This window comes from Canis aureus, chromosome 11 (genome assembly GCF_053574225.1).
Source record: "Canis aureus isolate CA01 chromosome 11, VMU_Caureus_v.1.0, whole genome shotgun sequence".
NCBI classification, from domain to species: Eukaryota; Metazoa; Chordata; class Mammalia; order Carnivora; family Canidae; genus Canis; species Canis aureus.
In genome coordinates this window covers 65,210,602-65,235,306 of record NC_135621.1, presented here as the reverse complement: position 1 = coordinate 65,235,306, position 24,705 = coordinate 65,210,602, and the positions used below count along the sequence as shown (strand labels likewise).

At 49.5% G+C, this 24,705-nt stretch overlaps 2 long non-coding RNA genes across 6 annotated transcripts in view; one reads left to right on the top strand and one right to left on the bottom strand.

The window, feature by feature from the left end:
- The first annotated feature begins 723 nt into the window (after positions 1-723).
- On the top strand, positions 724-24,648 carry LOC144324248 (uncharacterized). 2 transcript variants are annotated; one of them, XR_013389774.1, is made up of 4 exons: positions 724-944; positions 13,699-14,085; positions 14,567-14,952; positions 15,576-24,648. It is a non-coding gene; the product is annotated as an uncharacterized LOC144324248 (long non-coding RNA). The 2 variants fall into 2 exon arrangements; XR_013389773.1 differs by lacking the exon at positions 13,699-14,085 and having other exon boundaries at positions 739-944.
- Positions 4,661-24,705, bottom strand: part of LOC144324247 (uncharacterized) — a 28,876-nt gene continuing 8,831 nt past the window's right edge. Inside the window, exons 3-7 of one of the 4 annotated variants that reach the window (XR_013389768.1) lie at positions 14,564-14,864; positions 11,970-12,210; positions 11,036-11,140; positions 6,455-6,589; positions 4,661-5,572 (exon numbers count right to left, since the gene is read on the bottom strand). This is a non-coding gene — a long non-coding RNA (uncharacterized LOC144324247). Of the gene's footprint in view, positions 5,573-6,454; positions 6,590-11,035; positions 11,141-11,969; positions 12,211-14,443; positions 14,542-14,563; positions 14,865-24,705 lie in introns of those variants that run through there. The other 3 variants (XR_013389770.1, XR_013389771.1, XR_013389769.1) reach the window with 3 other exon arrangements.

The following is a 24,705-nucleotide window of genomic DNA, read 5'->3' as shown; positions in this document are numbered from 1 at the left end:
GGCCTCCCAGCCTCCCCCGACCCCTCCCTGCCTCCCGGCCTCCTCTCAGCCTCTCCCCTACCTCTCCACCCCCCCCCCCCCGCCTCCCTGCCTCCCTGCCTCCCTCTGGCCTCCTCCCCAGCCTCCCCCTGCTCTCCTCCCCAGCCTCCCCCTGCTTCCCCTGCACCTCCCAGCCTCCTCCCCACTTCCCCCTGCCTCCCCCCACCCCGCCTCCCTGCCTCCCCCCTCCCTCTCTGAACACCCCCCCCCCCCCCCCGCCTCCTCCTGCCCGTCGCAGTCGGGACGCCCTCCTGGGTGCTTTGGGAGCACAAAGACGCGGATGCCTCGGGCCCCTGCGCCGCCTCTGTGGGCTGCGGCCCCTGCACAGCCGGGCGCTCGGCCTCCCTGCCTCCCCCGCCTCCCCCCTGCCTCCCCCTACCTCCCCCAGGCCTCCCTGCCTCTCCCCGCCCTCCCCCTCACCCCCCGCCTCCCCCTCGCCCCCGGCCTCCCCCCCGCCCCCCGCCCCTCCCCGCCTCCCCCAGCCCCCCCCCGCCCTCCCCCCTGCGTGCCCCCGGCCCGGCGGGGAGGACGGCCCTCCCCTCGCAGCCGCCCCGCGGGCCCCGCCCTGCTGCGCCTTCTCCAGGGCTCCCGCCGGGGCCCGCGACGCCGAGGGCCGGTGGCTCCGACCGTGACGCCGCGACGCGAGCGAAACCGGAGGCGCCGGGAAGCCGCGGCGGGACGAGCGTTAGCGCGGGGGATGGCGACCCCTGATGGCCGCACGCGGGGACGCAGCCGGCGGCCGCCCTGCCCCGACCGCGACCTGGAGGGCAGGTGCGGGGGTGGGGGGGGCACCCGGGCACCCCTGGGCGTCACCAGCCCCGAGTTCTAATTCGTCCCGAGACCATCGGCTGCCTCAGCCCTTCCCGGCTCTAAAAACGCCGTCAACGCTTGCAAAGTTCCAGCAGGTGAGCAGGAGGAGGGAAGAGGGAGGAGGGAGGGAGGAGGGGGAGGGGGGGGAGGCGGCGGCTGCCGGTACGCAGCGGCTCACCCCTCCCGGGCCTACCTGCGCTCCCAGGCGCCTGGGCAGGTCCTCTCCGAGCCGCCACCTCCAAGGCCTGCGCCCGGGAGGCGGCGGCCGCCACTCACTCCCCGCACGGCGGAGGCCTGGGCCCCGGCCAGCCCCTAATCCTTGGAACCTGTGAATGTTCCTTGAAATGGCAAAAGGGATTTTGCAAGTGTGATTAAATTAAGGGGCTTGAGATGGGGAGATAATCCTGGATTATTCAGGTGAGTCTTAAATGCAATCACAGGCATCCTTACAAGAGGGAGAGAGATTTTGCTGCAGAAGAGAAATAAAAGCGGAAAAAAAAGAAGAGAGAGAAAAACGTATTACAAAGGAACGGGGCGGGGAGGGATGTAAGAGGCTACTGCCTCCTTTAAGGATGGGTAAGGGGCCAGAGGCCAAAGAACACAGCTCTGAAAACTGGAAAGGCAAGGAAATGGATGCTTCCCTGGAGGCTCTGTTGATACCTTGATTTTGACCCAGTGAAATTGATTTCAGACTTCGGATTTCCAGAACTATGAGACAATAAACGTGTGTTGTTCTGAACCATCCGGTTTGTAATAAGCAGCCGTCAGAAACTGGTGCACGGCCTTCTACTCTCAACTCTTGTGCTGGGCAGTTGAGATTAGGCAGTTAAAAAAAACAGAGACCCCCCAGGGAGGTTTATAATCTCCTTCCCTTGGGAGTCTAAGAAGCAACAGCCAAAGAGATATTTCGCCACAGAAGATAAGTGAATGACTTATCCGCACATGAAAGATGTTCCATCAGTAGCATTAGGGAGGGCAGATCATGAAAACCACAATGAGATACCACACACCCAGGATGGCTATAATGGAAGTCACTAACAAGCTTCGGCAAGGATGGGGTGGGGGTCTGCGATCCTCAGACACCGCTGGTGGGTTGGTAAAATGGTGCGACCACTTTGGAAAATAATTTGGCAGTTTCTTTAAAAGTTAAGCAAAACTTACCATATGACCCAGCAATCTCACTCCCAGGAATCTATCCAAGACAAGTGAACATTTATGGGGTGCCTGGGTGGCTCAGTCTGTTCCACTCAGTGTCCAACTCTCGATTTCAGCTCAGGTCACATTCTCAGGGTTGTGAGATCGAGACCAGCATCAGGCTCTATTCTGGACACGGAGCCTGGCTAAGATTCTCTCTCTCCCACTCTCCCTCTGCACCCCCACCCTGCTCACACCCTGTGTGTGTCCTCCCTCTCTAACAAAAAACAAACAAAAAAGGTGAGTGAACATTTATGTCCAAAGACATGCATGCAAATGTTCACAGCTGCATTATTCATAATAGCCAAAACCTGGAAATAACACGCACGTTCATCAACAGTGAATGAAAATGTGATAAATACAATGAAATATTATTCGGCAATAAAAAGGCAGATTACAGACACGCTACAATAGAGATGAACCTCCAAAACATTATACTAAGTGAAAGCAGATCCAAAAGACCACATATGATCCATTTATATGACATCTCAAGAGATAAACCCACAGAAATGGGAAGGCTGGTGGTTGCTGGGACTGAAGGTGGAAACAGAATGACTACAATATACGTAGAAGGGATCTTTTTGGGATGAGGACAGTGTTGTAAAACTGGATTGTGATGATGGTTGCACAGCTCACTTAAAATAGGTGAATTTTAGGGTATGTAAATTATACCTTAGTAAAATTTATTTAAAAAAGAAGGTGCAGCCCAAGTACATAGGTTGATGAAGGCTCAAATATCTTAGGAGTGTTTCCATTTTCTTTCTTTAAGAAAGACACAGAGAGACAGAGAGAGAGGCAGACACAGGCAGAGAGAGAAGTAGGCTCCCTGCAGGGAGCCTGATGTGGGACTGGATCCTGGGTCTCCAGGATCACACCCTGGGCCAAAGGTCGCGCTAAACCACTGCGCCACCCAGGCTGCCCAGGAGTGTTTCCATTTTAAAAGAGGCTCATAGGGCACCTGGGTGGCTCAGTGGTTGAGCGTCTGCCTTTGGCTCAGGTCATGATCCCAGGGTCCTGGGATCAAGTCCCTCATCGGACTCCCTGCAGGGAGCCTGCTTCTCCCTCTGCCTGTGTCTCTGCCTCTGTGTGTCTCTCAAGAATAAAAAAAAAATAAAATAATAAATACATAAATACATAAATAAATAAATAAAGCAAGCAAGCTCATTAAAAGATTTCAAAACCTAGAGTATGGTGGCAGGCCAAGTGACAACTGGCCAGCACTTGTTCAGGTCATCCTGGTAGGCGGCATCCTGCCACACCAGCAGGTGATCCAGCACTACTGGTGGCCTCCTTTATATTCTGGGGCACAATGAGAACAAAGCTGCACACTTTCCTCTCCCCACCCCTTGGCTAGGGCCCCAGGCAGAAGCTGGTACCTGCCTTACGGAGCCACATTCATGCCACGGTACTCCAGCCCTCATGCCTCCACTTTCTAGAAGGCAGGCATAAAAGCTGCTCCATCCCACCCCCACAGCCAGTTAAGTCCAGCTGCAGCACTTAGAGCTTCCCCCTCTGGGAAGGGCTCCGTACTTCATCCCACCCAGCACTTCTCATGCTCCATACAGCTGACAAGCAAAAGGGAGCATGGTGAGGGCAGGAACCATATTTAAGACTTCTGGCATCCTCTCCATTGTCTCCTCCACAAAATGCCAAGTGTGGACAAAGAGCTGAGCAATATACAATACAATGACTTATAAGTAATATATATTTGGTCATTCAGATGACCAAAATACATCTCTCAGGTGTATTTGGTCTTCATCAGTAGTTCCTGAAAATGCTTCAGGAATGTGAAGGTAAAAGGGGTGTCTTGTTATTAATAAGGTAACTTTCAGACCCCACCCAAGGGCAGGGGTTGGTTGCCAGGAGGACCAACCATGTGATTAGGGAGTTTGAATTATCCCACCTCCCAATGCCCTCCTGCCATCGCCCCCTCCTCGAGAGGGAAAAGGGGCTAGAGGTTGAATCAGCCAAATCCCAATGAGTTAGTCAATCATGACTGTGTAATGAAGCCTCTATAAAAACCCACGGGGACACCTTTCGGTCTTTCTTAGAGAGCTTCCACACTTGGGAAACTGGAATGCTCCCATGTGCCACCAAGCCAGGCCCCAAGCTCCATGAGGAGAAAAGGTCCTTTGTTCAAGGCCTGGCCCTATGTAACTCTTCATCTGGCTGTTGTTGATTTGTATTCATCACATGCTTTAATAAACTGCCAAATGTAAATAAGACATTTCCTGAGCTCTGTGAGCAGCTCTAGCAAACTAATCAAACCTAAGAAGGAGGTCACTGGAGCCTCCAATCTGTAGCCAGTTGGTCAGAAGCACAGGTCACAACCTGGGGCTTTCGACTCGTGTCTGAAGTAGGGGGTGGGGGGCAGTCTGTAGGACTGAACCTTTAACCTGGGGAGTCAGATGGCATCTCCAGGTAGGTAGTATCAGAATTCACTGGATTCTCAGATACACTTGGGTGCCTGAGAATTGCTTCCTGTTGTGTATGGGGGAACTCCGGCTTTGGAATTAGGCCTGAGAACCTTTAAAACAAATGGTAACCACCTCGTTTTTGAAAGATAAAGAGCCAAATATTAGTGGTAGATTTAAAAAAGATGATCCAGAGAGCTGTATTTCTTTTAATATACAAAAGGGTTTCTTTTTTATTCAGGGTTAAGCTCTAAGGCTGTAGTAAAACCTGGCACATGTGGTGATGCAAACGGAATAAGAACAGAAGACTCTCTCCATAAAAAAAATTCATAATCGAATAAAAAAACAACCAAGTATGAAGGAAAAAGAATCAAGAGTTCTCACCCTCTTCTTTTAGGGGAGTTTAACAGTTCCCTAGCCTGTCCATTGATAAACTCATTCAACTTCGTAAGTTGGTACCATGTGCATACTGCTCCTGTGGACACCTCCTGTGGACCACACTCATCACCTCAAGTGTCTGGGTCACCAGAAGTCTACCTCGGCCTTTTGCTGGGATTATAAACTGAGTCTTGATGCAAACCTCCTCTCCCCCCGCCCCCCAAAAGCACACAGACCTCCTCCCCAGGGAGAGTCGGGAACCACAACACAGTTGGAATCATAAAGAAGTGACAGGCAAGATCAGAATCAAGGTAGTTCTTCCTAAATTCATGAGTGTGTCACCTGACAGTGAGGTTTTTACCTCCAAAGGATGACTCCACTCCTGCCCTCCTTTCTAGAGGCAGTAGCTATGCCCAAAGCCTCTCTGATTGCTCTACCCACACCTGCAGTCCCCTGTTTTGAGAAACATTCTTGCCTTGAGCACCATCTGGAACCTTTGCATGGGGCTTAGGCTGGTAGAGGTTGAAGGGAAGGTGTCTGCAGAGATCCATCAGGTCAAAAGCAGGTGCTATAGGCCGGCGCTCCTGCGGTGCCACATTCTGACCCACAGAATTTTCCTTCTTAATGTAGGTTCTAGTCAAGAGCCACATTGAGGTCAATAGCCAACATGAGCAAGGCTTCAGTGAACACAACAACTCCAACCAGCAAGTCCAGGTAATTAAAGGATAACTCAACTCCTGAAATACAAAGAAACATTAAAAAAAAAAAAAAAAAAGAAACCAAATGACATGACAGTCCATTATCTAACAGACTCTCAAAAGCACCTTCAGAGATTTATACTCTTATCCCCTGTCCCTAGCATATTGCCTGGCACGTTAGTAGGTACTTATTTTTTGAGAGAGTAAACAAAGGAACTGACTGCTAATATTTTAGCAAAGCCAAAGCCAGACTTGGAACAAAATGAATCTGGTAATGACTTGTCACCAACTTTTGCTATATACCTCCCTCAAGAATCCTACTCATGTACACAAAGTTAGCTTTGAAAAATGTCCCACATCCTTTTGCAATGTGGATTCTAAATTTCCTATGAGCTAATAACTAAAGGTCTTCCATCTTAGGCATATCAGAAATTAATTTTATCTATTTTTTAAAAGACAGAAACCGTTAAAGTTGAGACCGTTCACCAAGAGAAGCACAAGGGCCAGTTGTACTCCAAAATGCATCCCATCATCATGTAACTTCTATAGATCCAAAGAACTATAACTAGTTTGCATACCATCTAGAAACTATCTTTAGGGCAAAATCCACAGATGCCAGATTTCTGAAACTTCAAGGAGGCTGCCTCACAGAACTTATTTCACCTCGACTCTTGTCACTGCAGGCAATGGACTGAATGTTTATGTCCTCTCCAAATCTGTAGGTTGAAATCATACCCCCAAGGTGATGGAATTAGGAGGTGAAAACTTTGGGAGGAGGGGATTAGGTGAAGAGGGTTGAGCCCTCAGTGGATGGGATTAGTATCCTTTTGAAAGAGGCCCAAGAGATAGCCTTGCCCCCTTCCACCAAGTGAAGACACAGCAAGAAGACGGCTGGCTAAGAACTAGGAAGCAGGTTCTCACCAGACACTGAAGGTGCTGGAGGCTTCATCTTGGACTTTCCAGCCTCCGGAACAATTTCTGTTGTTTATCAGCACCCAGTCTATGGTATTCTGTAACAGCGGACCAAATGGACTGAGACATTGCCTTATCTAGTCACTTGGAGGGCACAGGAAGAGAAAAAACATGGAAAAATTTCAAATTGTTGGTCACAAGTAGATTCCGAGTCATAAGATATTCAGTTAATACATACTAAGCCCATATTTTGTGCCAAACTGAATCTCCCTTTGAGACAAAAACTAAGAAACACACACACACACACACACACACACACACACACACACACACAAACCTAAAGAACTATGCAAACAGCATTGCAAGATCACCCACCTGCCCTTAGAGCCCAATAGCATCTTTGCTGGAGTTTCAACATCTAGCATGCAAAGAGCCAGACAAAACCTTTGATGTCTGGTTGAAGCTTTTGTTCAAGACCCGAGGACCAAGGTCACACAGCAAGTTGGCAAGAGGAGAAAGAGAAATCCTGTCCATTGATCTGCCTGTGATGGCACCAGACAGTTTATATTATTTCAGAGGTGACTGTACCAAATGGATTACCATCACCAGCAATAGCTCCTTTAAAAAGCTAAGGGCATCAGCTAGTTCATTACCAACTGCTCTGCCAAACCGGCTCAGAAGAAGCTCACTTAATCCCGTGCAAGTCCCCGGCCAATTTTATCTTTGGTAAAGAAACGTCTAAAAGCAAGGGCATGACAGACAGAGCCTTGGGGGAGACAATGAGATGTTCAAGGTCAATGCTACATACACCCACTTCTGATCAGGGTCAGGAGTGGCATCCTTAGGGAAGTGCTTCAACACCAAAGTTTGAGAAGGAGAAGTCAGCACAGCGAAGATTCTTATAGTAAATGGTTTTATGCCGTGTTCCAAGTTCTAGAACTGATTCTGTACTTTGTATCCTCCCGAGAATGTTTGCTTTTTGGTGTTTTGTGGCCAGAGGCATCAGAATGAGAGCTCAACCCTGATCTGAGGATGGTATAGATCTCACAGGAGATCCCAGCAGCTCGTAAGCGTACAAACGAGAGGGCATCTGGGCAACCAGTGCCTTTGTGAGGAGTGTGCACACGCAGCGTGCCAGGCTGCGTGGGGTATGGTCTTCATACTCCTTTTGGCAGCGACATTAGTAAGAGCCAAATCTGTTCACACATTCTGCTCCATTATCACAGAACTCCAGGCCAATTTCACACTCGTTCGCATCTAAAAATAGAAGAATAGACTACTCTGGTTAGTCTCACTCTCTGGTCCCTTCTGCTGTACTATCCTCCAGACTATTCCAAAGACTGATCATCTGCCTTTTCCTACTCTTGCTGGTCTCGTGCTGTTCCTTGAACACATCAGGCCCAACCCTGCCTCATGGCCTCAACACCATCTGGAGGCCGGCCTCCTCCCCCGGCTGGCTAGCTGCATGGCCCTCTCGCAGGGGTCTTCCCAACAAGCCTTTCCCTTCCAGCCTTTAAACTGCCGCGATGACCACATTTCTCAGTAGAACCCATCAACTTATCAACTAATGTACTCTAGTCGTCTTGCTTGTCTCTTGGCTAGACCGTAAAGTCCATAGGGAAGGAATTAGTCTTTTAGGTCCACTATTGAACCGTGAGTACCCGGGACAATGCCGATGCATAGTGGGAGTGTAATAAAATATGACATAAATAGATGAACTACTAGCCAACCCTCCCGTGGACTGGGAGGCAAGCATAACTTTTCCATGATGAAGACTAAGAAGGGGCCTGCTCTCCACAGGAAAGGACATGGCCTAGCACCAGGGGACTTCTCCTATTGACTCAGCCCTGTCTGAATCATGCTGTAATCTTCCAAGCATAGTAAATACCGACTACCACCAGCTGCCAAGAAACCCCTCCATCCCCTCAAGAAAAAGGACCTCTTTTCTCCATCTCATGGGTTCCTAGAGCATCCTTGATGAGGGTCCTTAGCTGGTAAGATAGAGAAGCAGGCACACTCGTCGCTTGAGATCTTAAGTGTAACCAGAAAATGTGTGTGATGTCCACAGCATCTTTCCTGAGAATGTTTTGGGAGAGAAGAAAACACAATCCAGATACCCTTGGTAGAGGAATATTCCTTTCTGAAGAACGTTCAGTTTAGACAATATAGTCATAAAACTGTATCGTAGATGGTTGAATTCATCAATTTAGTTCCTTATCCAAATTCTGGTCTTTTCCATGAAGTCACAAGCCTTAGTTCTTGTCTGTAGAAGAGTTTCTCTCTCTCAAGAAAATTTAGCCTGAGGAAGTGGTTTTTTAAATCACGCTCTCCCTAGGATGTTAGCTGCTCCAGTTTATTTTATTTTTTTTTCATTTGTTTTTATTTAAGTTCGATTTCGCTCGTTGTATTTTACCAAATTGTTCTCCCATTTACAACAAGGCAAGGGAAAGTCGTGTCAAAATCTTGTCTAACGCTCTAGTTGTTTTGTTTTTTTTTAGAATTTTATTTTTAAGTAATCTCTACACCCAGCCAGGTGCCCCCTGACACTCTAGTTTTAACACTTGATAGGATTTCCCCTTTTTATTTCAGGTACTTGGACTATATATAAATGATTTAGGCTTTCCCCCGCCCCCTGAAATGGAATAACTGCATATTAACACATCTTGAATAAACAGCTAAACCTCTAGCACATGTGCTTTTCCATTCTAGAGCCAGCCTGCTCTCAGCATTTTGGGATGAACAGTAGTCCTTTTTTCCTAAGCTCGGTAAGCAAAAGCAGAGATCGTATGAGACCACCCTTGCTCTTTATGACAGCTGGTCAGCACTCAACACATCCCTACCAACTGATTATGGAGGCTGCCTTCAGCCCCCACACGCAAGGGAGTATTGCCCCCACCCCCACCCCCGCCACCAAAAAGGTCTGGTGCACCGCAGCCCTAGGTAGATAGCCGTTGCTTATCTCTAACAGAGTCTTTTTCTGAATACATTTTAAGAACAGAAGCTAAAGGCAACGTAATTCTAGAAAAGAACCGCTAAGTGACAATCCTCATTAAAGTCAAGTCTTCCTGAGAAAAGGAAAGAAACTTATTATGTTCTCATGAGTGGCACCTGCTACAGATCTCTTCCCTTTCGAAAGACAAACGAAAACCCACAATGCTACATGGCCCACACACATCAGTGTGTGCACTCCCATTCGTGCTGTAGGCACACAGGCTTGTGTATTTTCAGAAATTTGTATTGCTATAGTCTTTGAGTGGCTAGAAAGGAGCCAAGTGGAGGGTACTGGAATTTATTTGATCTTCTTCAACCCTCGTATTTCTGACTTTTATCATAATAATCCCGTGATAGACAGTGCTGTATGAGTTGTCCAAGTTCTATCTTTCCGGGATTTCTAGAAGGGGAATATGTGAGCCTGAGAACCATTTGTTTCAAGTTCTTGATATATGTGTTAACCTGTTTTCCAGAAGGTGCAAGATTATCTATAGCCCTGTAAGCAATGTCTCCTAACCACTCACACTTGCTAGACTATATTACATGCCATCCACTGTTCTAAGCTCTTTGCATGAACTCATTTAATCTTCAGAACAATCTTAGGAAGTAAGTACTATTATTCCCGTTTTCTAGAAGAGGAAACTGAGGCACAGAAACTATCCCTGATCTTTTTTTACAGGAAGAAAGCTAGTTTGAGGAAGAATCATATTGTCAACCTAGGGTGAACACTGAGGGGAAGCAGAGTTAGGACACTTAGCGATGCTTCCTAACAGCCTAAGATTGTATCCATCTGAACTCTGAGGACATAGGGGTGAGGGATGGGTGCTCCTCTGTACCATTTAAGTAGCTATGGTCCTTCCCCTGAACAGCTCAGCAGCCAATTCAGAGATCCAGCAATCATGCAACTGGTAGTAGTATCCCCGCCAATTAGGTCTTAGTAAGTTAGAAACTTCTAGAACTAGAACCTTCATTAAACTCACGTGTGGACTTCATAAAGCTAAGATAAGAAAACAGATTTGGAATGGGGACTTTCCAAAACTCTATGAGGGACTCAGCAGGGACTAGAGCCTAACCACCTAAACCCCAGTCTGTCTGACATCCCTCGCTCATGCCCATTGCCCCTCACTTGTGTTCCCTGATTGCAGCCAGAAGGCAGACCAGCAAGTCCGGGGGAAGGAGGACAGTTTCCCACCTGGCTGAGGGCCAATAGCCAGAAGAGGGAGGAGAAGGAGAAGGGAGAGGGAGGGTGGTGGAGAGAAAGAGAAAATGTGGGTGTGCAGCGGTGGGGATCCCCAGCAAGGACTGCTGACCTCATCACTAGAACAGGAAGGGTCTGTGGGCACACGGGTACGTAGCCCAATCCTCAGCTTCCCACCTGCTTAGCTTCTCTCACCACAGATGTGAACCCTGTGAGAGAGCCCCCCACTCAAAGACTCTTTGAGGTGGTCTGACTCAACCATCACTGAACTAAGACACCTGCCGGAGACGGGCGAGAAGAGACCCCTGTCAACGAAGCACACCAACAAGGCTTTCGTCTCACATGCCTCTTTGGGCTTTTACCCCACCCCCACCCCACCCCTGCCACCAACCCCCTCCGACCTGAAGCATGCTCTTGTGGCTTGCACGTACGTCTGTGTTTACATCAGACTTAGGAATAGTTTCTCGGACAAGGGCCCCAGGGCCATACTGCTCTTCAGGTCAGGCCTAGGAAATATAAAACCATAGACACCATACTCTAAAAAGGTACTGAGTTTGAGTACTTGTAAGGTTGGGGAGGCACATAGCTTGAAATTCTGGATCAGAAAGGCTAATTTATGGTCCATTTCCTGACGTGCCCGGTGCAAACCATACATTGTGAATATGCCCAACTACACAGCCCCCCTTCTGCTATTGGCTTATACGACGGCTGTAGAGGATTCGGGTCTGTAACCGTGATTAGTGGGTTTAGAATACATCTAGCACTCTCCAATTATGAAATCTCACCTCTCGGGTTATGCTGAAATGCTAAAAAAGAGCCATTTCCAGAGAGTAAGTAAGGTATTATTATATCTTCACGAGTCACAGGAGAAAGTGAAAGAGAAATTCAGTTTTGCTCTCCTGTTTATAGGAGTCAAATTCCTATAGTGTTTCGCACTTAATGCAGACCTTGATAGTGGTTTAAGTAGTAGATGAAACCTATTCAGCTCACATTCGGTGCCAGGGTGCTGATGTTCAATACGTTCTGTATAATTCAACCACTTGATCCTCAGGATCCCTGGGCGGCTCAGTTGGTTGAGCGTCGAACTCTTGGTTTCAACTCAGGTCGTGATCTCAGGGTCATGAGATCAGCAGCACGTCGGGCTCCGTGCCCAGTGGGGAAACTGCTTCCTCCTTCTCCCTTTCCCTCTGCCCTTCTCCTTTGCTTGTGCACATATATTCTCTCTCTCTCAAATAAATAAGCAAAATCTTTTTTAAAATGTCAGTTAATCCTCACAACCCTGAGGTACTATCATTTCCATTTTACAGAGTATGAAACAGAGGTTGAGTGACTTACCCCAGGTCACATGGCTAGAAGGCCGCAGAGTCAGAATTTAGAACTAAGCTCTCTGGCTCCAGACTCTGCACGTAGAGCAAAACCCCTTGTGAGACTGTATGTGGGTTTGACTTCCTTCTCCTATCACCGGTGTCGAGGTGCTTGGGGTACCAGCCGCAGAGGATTAGGGACAGCAGCATTTTATGTAGTGGAGTCTCAACCGGCCTTCACTCTTCCATGACCAAAGACTTATTTTTTATTTCTGAGAAAAAAAAAAAAAAAACGGAGTCAGAAATAATCATGACAGAGTTGGAGGGACCCGAGAACCTGCCTACTTCCATGACCCTTCCTCCCTCGTTTGGAGAGTCAAACTCCGTTCTCTGTGTCTTTGGGCGCTTAGAGCAGTGAGCATCTGCTCACGATGCAGTCTAATCCATCTCAGAATAAGGAGGTAGCTTTCTCAATAGTAAAAAGGAAAAATTCTGACAGCATTTCAAATCCAGCAGCTGCCAAGTTATCCTTTTCAATAATCTTCAAGACTCCCCTCTCTCCTGATAACTCTGCCTGGGTTCCAGCTTGACAAAGCTTGTCAAAGTCGCCTTCAAAGTATGTTTTTCAGAACACAGCTGTTAAAAAAAAAAAAAAAAAAAAAAAGAATAGAGCTGTGTCAGCCAGGGTAGAAGTACAGCAAATAAAGGAGGATTATCACCTCCCTTGATCTACATCATCTACTTCTATTAATATGGCCCAAGTGTCTGTTCTCCAAACAGTTCTGAAATAGCCCTGCCTGTGATACCCCATCTCAACTCCTAATCCCAATTACCCTCCAACTTCTAAAGTTGCCTCTTGATGCTAACTGACCAAAAAGAGGCTTTTGAGGAAGGAAACACAGTGATAACCCTCTAGGCCAGAACAGAACATGATCTTGAAACCACGGTTTTGTGGCCTTCAAACCCAATAAGTGATTAAAATAATCACAAGTCAAAGTCTCAAAGCTTCAAGGTTTGAACTGTTTTCAGTTCAAACTAAAGGTCTAACTCCAGCAACTCCTGTTGCCAACCCCGAGGCTGCTCTGTGTTTCCGGCTCTTCCCACCTTCAGACTCTACAGGATCCTTCTTCCCAACCCTCCTGCATTTGGGCATGCTTGAGCGTCACTCCTGGACCACAGCATTTAACTGCTATGCAAACACAGACCCTCCAGAACTCTTCCTCTCTGGAGGCACACAGGAGCTTTGGGCTGGCTCCCTGGGGCCTGTGGCGAGCAGAGCCCGCCTGCTCCATGTGACGCCCGATAGCCTGAGTGAGAAAAACATCTTCCTTTACTTCTAAGCCACTGAGATGAGATGTTGGGGGTATTTGTTACCACGGTATACCTAATGTGTTCCGACTCCATTATTAAATTCCTGAAAGGAAAACAAAAAAACAAACAAAAAAAGAAAAAAGAAATTCCTGAAAGGAACGGAGTTTCCCCCCAACATTTCCTAGATCCTTCTTTTTTCTTTTTTAATTTTATTTATTTATTCATGAGGGACACAGAGAGGCAGAGACACAGGCAGAAGGAGAAGCAGGCTCCCTGCGGGGAAGCAGGACTCGATCCCAGGACCCCGGGATCACGCCCTGAGCTGAAGGTGCCCCCGCCAGGTGCCCTCCCCAGATCCTTCTTACACCACCTAGTATCTCCTGAGAGCTGACCCTCCCCCGATACTTTTCCTTCTTTTTCCCAATTGGGCTTAAAAACTCTCTTTGCAGTGAAAATGCTTAGGATCATAGAAGCCCACCTGCTACTGACAAACCAGAAAGACCATCTCATCCTAAAGTCTGACACAACAGCTCCTTCTAGAATCTGTAGCATCAACAGAGGCCCTTACCACCCTCAGGGCGGCCCTGCCCTCCAGCTGCTGATGATGAAGAAAGGGAGGGCGAGGCCGTCAGGACAGACTGAGGTTCTGTGCCGCCTGGCCTTGGAGTCAAGCTCCCCCTAGGAACAGCTCTCTGCGGGGGGCAGCGGCTTCACTGCAGGGGGAGTCAACCCAGAAAATGAGAAATTTTGTAAACGGCCTCCGGGCAGAAGCCCTTCCAGCCACGGATGTGACGTGGGCCGTGACGGAAACGAGGAGGGCCTACTCCCCTAAAGAGGTACCAAGTTGCTGCAATTTTGTTTTCTGCTCGGCAGGGTCCCCAGATACCCAAGTGCCAGGCCTTGGAGGGGGGCTTGCCTGCCTTCTGGTCCATTAGGTACCTCATGGCACTTAGAGGGCGCCCAGGGTATGCAGCGCCTACTCACCTAGAGTAGGATCAGCTTCCTGGGCTCCCCCTCACCCCCCAACTCCCCAACTCCAAACCATGGGATCTGAGGAAGACAAGTCTAAGTTCAGCCTGATAGGATTCTAAAACCTAATATTTTGTTGGCAGAGTAGGGTGGGGGGTAGTGGAAAGATATGGGGGGCGGTGGAGAGAAGTACATATTTTCCTGTGAGGACTTGGGAGGGAATACCTGGCACTCATGAACTCGCTGGATCTCCCTTGATGGAAATAAGGAAAGCATCCAGAACGGAGAACATGACTTCAGAGCATTTTTTAAAGCCACTTCCCCTCACTCTAAGCCCTTCCTCACCAGGATTCCATAAAGCCTCGTCATAAGCTCTTCTTCTGTTGGATTTATCATTGGATTTCCTGAAGTCCCTAAAAAGATACTCCGAGGAGAGGTGACATTCATCTGACATTCATCAGCTGTGTGCCAAGAACTTTCTGGGCCCCACAGTAGATACCAGCGAACACATCAGGTGACCTGTCCTCGCGCCACTCACATTCCAGTGAGACGTGCCGTAAACAAGAAAACTGCTGATGGCGATGAGTGCCCTGTAAACTAAACAGGGTGATGTGACATCGACTGCTGGTGGCATCGGAGCTGAGACCTAGAGGGACGAAAAGGAGTCGGGCAGGTCAAGGGCTACCGCTGCTCTGGAAGTCAGGAAGTCAGGCTCAGTGAGGGACACAGCCCAGGTGAGTTTCCAGGAAGGGAAGGGAAGGGGGGGGAGAGGGAGAGGGAGGGGGGAGGGAGGGGTGGGGAAGGCAAACCTCAGACCTAGTCCTCTTAGGCCTGCCCCACTGCAAAGCAGCACTTAAAACAACCCAACTTGAGGTTTCAACGCTTGAGGAGCCCCTCCACCATCCGCCACAACAAGATGGCAGCCCCTCGTTGCCTGTCCTTCCCACTTGCTGCTGTCCGTAACCAAGGTTGCGATGGCCAGGCCATCAGTGGTAGAAGTCTTCACCACTCAGCAGGGGAAGGAAGCACTGGGGGCTTGGGGCCTTGTGTCCTGGCCTCGTTGGGGACGAGGGTGCAGTCCCCCACAGGACGGCTGAGGGGTCACCTGTGGCCCCACAGAGCAGGCCATGGGGCTGGGTGACAACCTGGTATTTCTCACCCCTCCACCCTGAAGGTGCAGCCTGGCTGTGGCCAGTGGGTGGAAGGTCCTGGACCGTCTGGTGCTCAATCCTGGCTTCCGCAGCACTTCCCCAAACCGGGGGCCCCTCTGGGAGGGATCTGCTCTGCCAGTGGTCAGGCGAGGAGTCTAGGCTCTCTGCCCTGGTCACCCTGTACAACATCTGAGCCATTTCTCTAGATTTCTCTTTTCAGGGGCAGTTGCAGACCCCGACGCTGTCTTCTCCTTGCCTGGAAAGAACCATGAGGACTTGGAGGGCCATTCTGAGGGGGCTGGCAGTGGACAGTCCACCAAACCATCCAATACAGGTTTACCCTGCAACTTGGGCTTTCAGAAACCAGTAGTGAGTGAGTAGGGCTTTTGTTAGACCCCTTCCTCCATGCCATGCCTCGCTTAGCTGTAGCCCTTGGGCTATGAAGATTTCACCTCTGAAGAAAGGATCTTCTTCCCACCAGGTATAAGGGTAAGGGAGTACAGATGCCCTCTAGCCCCTGTGGCTTCCTCAACCTCTGCCCTTCTGCATCCCAGACCCACGTGGGTGACACTCGGGTCTGAGATGGTTTCTAGCTGCCACTTTGGGGCCAGGCCAATGAGGCTGCTCACTACCAGGGGATTCTCTGCTCACAGGGGACTCTCTCTGGGGCTTGGCAAAGACATAGTACTGGCCTCGGAATACACTTCTGGGGGGTCGGGAGGTCAGTCTCACGGAAAGTAGCATCACGTGGGCAGCCAGTGCCCGTGTGCCAAACATCAGACTCCCAAAGTGTCTGCACACACGACAGGCCTTCATTTCCACCGTGGAGGAGGCTCCCCAGACGGTGACCTCATCCTGGCTCTCGGGAGTCCTTATGGCCACAACCCATGGATACAAATGACAACATACCTGTCAGGCTTGGGCCAGATGGTCCAGCTGCACCAGATGTTTAGTGGCTGGCTGGACAGATTCTGTGACAATGAAAACCCCCCAAATGGGTCCCTCAAAACCACATGGCACCTTTGGATTGAAACATATACTACCCTGATGCTTTGCCTTACCTCTGTGGAAAAAGGAATGAGGGGATAGGGAGTAGGAAGGATGAAGAAGGAAACAGGTTGTGGAAGACCCAGCTAATAAATCAGAAGAACACTATAGATACAACCCTACTCCTCCCCAACTAAGACAGAAGGCTCACCTTGGGCTGTGCTTAAGGGACAAAGCTACTGACTTCTCAGAAAGCACTCAGCTCATGGGTCACCACCTCCAGAAACTTCCCGCCTACTTCCCCAGAACTCCTCCTTGGGAGGAGTTGGCCACAGTGCCCTGAGAGTCCTTGCACCCTGACAGTAGTCACACAGAGCATTTGTCACGGGGCATCTGGCCAGCAGCAGTTTGTCCCTAACCACTGTGAGCCACCAATCCTAGAAGCTGGCCGCCTCCCAGTGGCTACTGCCCAACAGCACACTCAAGTGCCTGCTGGATGCAGTGTGGCGTTGCCGTGTCCACAGCCTCGGCTCCTGAACAGAGAGACAGACATCACAGGGGCTGAGGGTACACTTGTTTCCCACCCTGACCCAGACCTGGGAAAGCGATGAGGGAAGCAAACTGTCCAATCCGCAGTTTATCAGCAAGTAAGGCAATGGTGACACTTGGAATATCCCCCTGCGAGGTCTCTTAAGAGGGCCTTCGTGGGCCTTCTACCACCCGCGGCAGGTGCTCACAGCTGGGTTGCATGTGAGTCACCTACCATTTGCCTCTTCCTTCCGGCTGCCCTGAAGTCTCTCGCCATGGCCTCGGTTCTCAGAAGCCATGGCTACTAACTTGGGCAGCGAGCAGCTTTGAGAGAATAGGCAAAGCCCAACATCTAGGCCCTGTGAGAGCCCCTCTCTGCCCTGCAGTGAACCAGGTCTAAGTGCTCCAGGAAGGGATTCCCAGGCAGCCAGGTAGCACTGATGTGGAACACCCTGAAGAAAGCTGCCTACAGCCTTAGCTCCCTAAAGAGACTGGGAGTTTTATCCAATTCTGCAAAGTTAGAACTGCCACGTTTAAGCAGACATGGCAAGAAAATACCATGACAAAATACCTGCGTCTGGCACTCCAGGTGACCGGGAGCTCTCCAGGACGCTCCCCTTACAGAATCATATCATGAATTTCGTGCATACACACAATTTTTCATTTGCAAGGAGGAGGGCTCTATGTACTCCTTCCCTGCCTTACTCTCCAGAGAAAACCAGGAGGGAGTTAGAACAGCGAGAACTTGCTAGAGACATGTTGACCTGAGGGTGGTTAGGGACACTAAAGCCCAGGGCTGGCAGCATGATGAGGTCAGGAGTCTGGGACTGGTGCCCTGAGGAGAGTCCTGGAGGAGCTGGTATGCTTCCAGATTGCTGCATGTCAGCCTACAAACAAAAGCGCATCCTCTTTGAAAGTAAGCATTCCAGTTTAGGCCTCGAGCAGGGGTCCATAAACTATAGCCCACAGGACAAGTCCGGCAGCTGCCTGCTTTTGTAAATAAAGTTCTACTTGACAACAGCCAGGTCCATTCATTTATATGAATGTTGGAAGTATTCTATAACCTGTCCCGCCCTGGGAATAACTCAGAAGCAAAAGCAGTAGCTACTCGATACATGTGGCCACTGTGAACATGAAATGTGGCTTATGTGACCAAAGAACTGAACTTTCAACTTTAAGTTTAATTAATTTTAATATAAATAGCCACATGTGGCTATTAGCTATCATTAGTGCAGCATAGATTAAGATCAAGCCCTTTTAGCAAGATGACAAGAACCAATTCACACTCGAAGATTTCTTGGAATTATCAGATAAAGATAATTATATGAAACAATGTTTAAAGAAATAAAGGACATAATCATGGGGCGCCTGAGTGGCTCAGTAGGTTAAGCATCTGACTCTTGATTACACTTGGGTCATGATCTCAGGGTTGTGAGGTCAAGCTCTGCTTCGGGCTCTGTGCTGGGCATGGAGCCTGCTCAAGATTCTCTCTCTCCCTCTTCCTCTGCCCCTCACTCTGCCAAAAAAAGAAAGAGAAAGAAGGAGAGAATCAAAGCAAAACAATATGTTGGGAGGGGCCCCTGGGTGGCTCAGTTGGTTAAGCGGCCGACTCTTGATTTGGGCTCAGGTCATGATCTCGGGATCATGAGATGGAGCCCCGAGTCAGGCTCTGTATTCGGCGGGGAGTCTGCTTGAGGTTCTCTTCCTCTGCCCCTCCCCCTACTCTCTCTCTTTATCTCTTTAAAGTAAAAAACTAAGTCTTAAAAAAAAAAGACATATTGGGAATAAATGGACAGATTGAAAAATAAGTGAGTTTATAGAAATGAATAACTGAACTAAAATTTCATGACTACCGATGTCTACAATATACTTGAAATTCATCCAAACAATAAGATGAATAGATGGGTGGATTGACAGTTGAATGGATAGACAGATATGATAAAGTATGATAAAATGTAAATAGCAGAAGGCAGGTAGTGGGTATATGGCTATTTGTTGCAAAGGTCTTTTAATTTGGTCATGTTTAAAAAATAATAAAATGTCAGAAAAAAAAAAATAGTCATGAATCAAATAAAGCACCCAAATGCAGCACAGAGAGATATGTATATGAAAATATGAGAGAAGTTAAGAGAGTCTTAGATATTTAGGGGTACCTGGCTGGCTCAGAAGAGCATGCAACTCTTGCTCTTGGGGTCATAAGTTCAAGCCTACGTAGGGTATAGAGATTAGTTTTTAAAAGGAAGAGAGAGACTTAGATATCTAATTGGAGCTCCAGAAGAAACAGAGAATAGAGGAAAAAAATATCTGAGGAAATGGTTGCAAGTTTCTTTGAGCAGATGAAAAACATGCACCCACAAATCCAGGATGCATAGTGTAGCAACTCAAGATGGCAGTAAAAATCTTGCCTCTCCACTCATTGAAAGGTGGAGTCTAACCCTTCTCCCCCTTGAACCTGGGTTGGCTGGGGTGACTTGCTTACGTAATAGGCCACAAAGTCAAGCTGTATGATCCCCAGGCTAGTCAGAAGCAGCTTTTCAGCTCCCACCTTGGTCTCTTGGAAACCTCAGGAAAGCCAGCTACCTTACAAAAAAAATCTGACTAGAGAGGTCTCAAAACTACATGGAGAAAGCGGGACATATCTGCACCCAGCCTCCCAGATATCCCCACCAACATTCATGTTATAAATGCACATGGAAGTCATTCTGGACCCCGCAGACCAGTGCAGTTATCAGCTACATATCACTAAGGGACTTCAGTCCATCCCATGTGGAGTGGGAGGACGGCTCTGCTGCGATCTGCCTAAATTTCTGACCCACAAAAGTAAGAGATTGAAAAAACATTGCTTCTTTAAGCGATTAAGTTTTGGGGCAGTCTGTTACACAACTAGCTAGAAGACAGCATTCCCAAGCAAAATTTAAGATAACAAAGGAATACAGACAGACATAATAAAATAGGAAAGCATTAAAGACAAAGAGAAGATCTTAAAATAAGTCAGAAAAACAGGATTGATCACCTTCAAGAAATGTCACTGAGCAGGCTTTTCTGTGGAAGCAATGGAAACCAGGAGACCCGGGAGTCATTTCTTAAAGATTCTCTTGAAAAAAGTAACTGTCAACTTAGAGTCATGTACCCAGCACAACTATGATGAAAGAACTTGGAAGACGTTAGATAAATAAGAATTTATCTCCAATGCCTCGCAAGAAACTTCTTAAGTTCATCTAGAGAAAGATGGTTTGAAATACTGAGAAGGATGTGAATAAAATGCTAAGTACTTACTAAAGTTGTTCTGGAGTAGCTCAGGCTCCAGAGAGAGTACACCCTCTTCCTTGGGAGACAGAGGGGACATAACAGTAGGTGTCCTTACTGCTTAGGCTCATTTCCCAGAAGGGGAGCCTGGAAAGCTAGGGACAGACACTGGCATGTCCCAGGCGAAGTCTCTCCACACCTGCCCCGGGAGATGGGTAGACTGCCAGGGCTTAGCTTCCTATAAAGTGAGCCCCTTGGAGGGCTGGGAGGCCATTTCAGCATGTTCCTCAAGGGTCTCCCCAGAGGAGGCCACTGCCCAGCTGGTTTGCTGCTCTGAGGCTAACTAAGCAATTATAGAAGGCTTTGGCCCTGAGGGAGCTTCATTTCCAGGGGAAGGACCAGAGAATGTGAAAGCCAGAACCTGGGAATAACTCAGAAGCAAAAGGATACCGGTCTTCTTCCGTCCAGTCTTCTTCCCTCAAGCAGGTTTGTTATTCTGTGCTCTCTCTGCCACAGGAGAAGATGGGAAATAAGTTCCCACTTCACCTTACGTAGTGAAGACCAGGCACTGAAACACTGGAAACTCTGTCCTCGGGCTCAGGTCAGGAAGTACTCACTAAACTTTTAGAAGCTAGCTCTGCTCCAGTCAGATTTGGAAAGAGAGGGCAGCCCGGGTGGCTCAGTGGTTTAGCGCTGCCTTCAGCTCAGGGTGTGATCCTGGAGACCTGGGATGGAGTCCCGCGTCGGGCTCCCTGCATGGAGCCTGCTTCTCCCTCTGCGCCTCTCTCTCTCTCTCTCTCTCTCTCTCTCTGTGTCATGAATAAATAAAATTGTTAAAAAAAAGAAAAAGATTTGGAAAGAGAGCCAGACCAGCCAGCAAGCTCTGCAGAAAGTTTGGATTGCAGGTCTGAGGAGTTCAGCAGAGAGGCCAGCACCCACTCTGCTCTTTCCATGACTGGATAAACCCTGGGAAACGGCTGGACTTGGGGGGCCAGGGGAAGGGCCCACCTCCTAACTCATCTCCCTGCTTCTACTCTATGGAATGGTCCATTCTGCAGAGCAATTTCTGTTCAGACATACCACACCATTTATATCTCAAAACTCCAGAAGCCTGCCCTCATTCAGGCTTCAGTCCCCAGGGGATGCAGCAATGAACAAAATCAGAGTCTGTTCTTCTATGCAGCTTATGTCCTAGTGGGTGTGATGATCCCTTCATTAAGATCTAAGTTCTAGGAAGAAAAACCTAAGAAAGTGGTGGGAGGGGACTATTTTTGACTGTGATTAGAGATGATTTTGCTGCATCCCTGGAGCTTAGAATAAAGCAGTGCCCAGCAAATGGTAGCTGGTCACTGAATGCAGGCTGACGATGTGACTAAGGGTCTGTCAATGATCTGATGCTGTGTCACTTGGCCGGGACATAAAGACAGTAATCATAAGACCAGCGGAGGGGGATCCCTGGGTGGCGCAGCGATTTGGCACCTGCCTTTGGCCCAGGGCGCGATCCTGGAGACCCGGGATCGAATCCCACGTCGGGCTCCCAGTGCATGGAGCCTGCTTCTCCCTCTGCCTGTGTCTCTGCCTCTCTCTCTCTCTCTCTCTCTCTGTGTGTGACTATCATAAAGAAAAAAAAAAAAAAGACCAGCGGAGAGACCTACAGGGAGAGGTTACAACGTAGGTTACACAAACCTCAGACCACACAGCTCCTCTGTCTCTGTGGGTAATAACCAGAGTCCACTGCGCAGACACGGATGCGGAGTAGGACAGTGGCCTTCAAACTCGAGTGAGCATCAGAACCACCACGTGGCGGGCTTGTCAGAGATTCCTGGGCCGTGTCTCCAAGCTTTGATTTAGTAGGTCTGGGCTGGGGCCTGAGTGTTAGCACGTCTGATAAGTTTCCCGGTGATCATGATTCTGGTCTGGGTACCTCACTTTGAGAACCATCAATGTAGGTCAAACTACATAATCCCCTTGGTTCATCTCTGCCCCGGAGGAGAAGAAAGCCAGCATGCCGGCAGTTCCTTACACCACATGGGTGGTGATAGCTGGTCTTTGCTCATCATGTGCCATCCCTCCTCTCCATGTCTTTGCTACCCTTCATGGAAGGGCCCCCTTCACCTCCTAGCTAAACGCTGCCAAACTCAAGTCTCACCTCTGTGGAGCTCCCCGTGGCTACACTGACTCATAATACCCTCCCCTCTCCTCCCACCTGTGCAACTGCTCTTGGGGTTTAGCCACTAGATCATCTTTCTAATCACTAACTTTCCTAAGTACTACACGCTTGCCTCCCGTCATCTCAGACCAGGAGCAGAAGGGCAAGCCCAGGCTGCAAATGTTCCCTAAGTGGGCTCAGAACCATGGCTGGCACGAGATTCCACAGAGCCCGCTGCTGTGTTGCTCCCACTATCCGGAGATGACGCCCAGCCCGAGGAACTCGCAGCTCTCTAAGTAGCCCCCAGGGGTATCTTAGGGAATCCCAGGACAGGACTTCATTCTGGGTCAGCTGGAGACAGAAGAAGGAAATGACAGTGGAAAGTTCACTCTTTCCCTCCAAAGCTTCTAAATCTAGGCTTGTCAAATATACACAAGCAGCCTTCTCTTTAGACCCTTCTCCTAAAGCCAACACAACAGACGTCAAAGGCAGAATGTGTTCCAGAAGACATGCTGTTGAGGGTCAGCCCCCCACGGCGTCACCAGGTGGCCTAGCAGGTGTTCCTGCGGTGGTTCTCAGCACCGGCTGCAACTTAGAATCTCCCGGGAAGCGTGTAACATCCAAATGCCCAGGCCCCCAACTAAGTCAGGGTCTCTGGGCCTGGGATCCAGGCCTTGGTATTTTTAAAACTCCCCAGGTAATTCTCATGTTTAGCCAAACTTGAGAAAAGCTTCTGCATTCTCTCCTAACTTCGGGCCCTTAGAAATGTCAGTGTAGAGAGTTCTCCATCTTACTTGGATCGTTCATTTGGATGATGGTCCTAGTGCCTGACTATCCCGGGTTGCTCCTCTCTGAGACACAACCCCACACAGGGATGGGAACACTTAAAGAAAGATCAACTACCAGGCCAATGGGCTTCCCCCGAGGACCCAACCTTAAGATTTTATCTCTGCATTGAATAGTGTGGTCAGGTTTGAGTTTCTAAGAAGGCCAAGAACCTGCCCCCAGGCCTGGTTCCTGTGCCCGAGTTTGGTTGGAGAACGAGGTGCAGAAGCTGGTGGAAGCTCCTCTGGGGACAGAACAAGCTTAGTAGGGCTCTCATTTTAGTTCCTCATGATTTCCTGAAGTTTGGGAGTAAAGATAGAAGCAGAAGACACCAGAATCAAAGACTTAATCCTGGTCTTAGAAGCATCATGATTGGATGACCACCTCCTTGCTCATTTCCTCAAGGGCCAAGGTCCCAAACTGTTGATGACAACATAGACTTTATCCCCATTCTGCGAACACACCCGACCTGTTTGTGTGCCTACAGCATCATCCACCTGTTAAGAGCTCTTCTGCCTGACGTGGTGGCCTAGCCTGTCCCACAGACGACAGGCGTCCTGGGGTCAGCGACTGAGCCTTACCGGGCCCTAAGCCAGCCTCCTGCAGCCAGAACCCTGCAGGGTCTCCAGGAACACTGATGAGTTGGTAAAAAAAAAATACAGGCAGCAATGTTTGGAGAAGAGGAAGGCTGTCGTTCCCCCTCTAGGGGCTTTTCTGAGAAGTAAACTTGATTAAGGGCACAGCAAGGACGCCGCATGGGGTAGACGTTACGAGGGTCACTCACCACTGTCCAGGGGCCCGAAGTCTGTGGGAGACATGCTTCCTGGTGGGAACGGGAAGCGCTCGTTCTCCACAGAGGCCTGCCCTCGGGCCCCACTGCCTCGGGGCTCTGCTCCCCACCTGGCGAACAGCCCCAGGTACCCAGCCCTCTGCTTCACCCCCTCATGGGGGGGTGGCAAGGGGCTCTGAACAGCTGTTGATCTGCCCTTTGGGGGCCTGAGGCCAGCCCCAGCCCACACGGGCACAGCTGTGCCAGCCACTCCGGGATGGCCCCTTCAACCAGGCTCCCTAAGAGGTGGCAGGTGACAAGTGGCAGGTGGCAGGTGGCAGGCGGGCCCTCCCCCCGCCAGGGACCGGCTGGTCCCCGCATACGCACCACCTTCTCCTAGGGCCCGAGAGCCAGGCCAGGTGTGGGGCTGGACCCGAACCCCAACTGCAGACGTGGGCCTAATGAGGCTCCCATTCCGCAGTAGGCCGCCAAGGGCAGGCCGTCCTCCACAGGGGCCGCAGTCGGGACGGGGGACAGGTTTGTCAAGACCCACTGCGGACGGTGCCAGGGCCACGGGGGGAGTCACTTCGCCCCCGCCCACCCTGCCAGCCTCCCCAGAGGCTGAAAGCGGAGGAAACAAGCCCACAGACTCCTCCTCACTGACTTCTCAGCAGTCCCCGCACCCAGACTGGGCAGGGCCAAGGCTGGGGATTCCTCTGGAGCGAAAGCAAGATGGATCTGCAATTTTTTTAAAATAAATCTGGATTTGTTGATTGATTATTGATTTATTCATGAGACACAGAGAGAGGCAGAGACATAAGCAGAGGGAGAA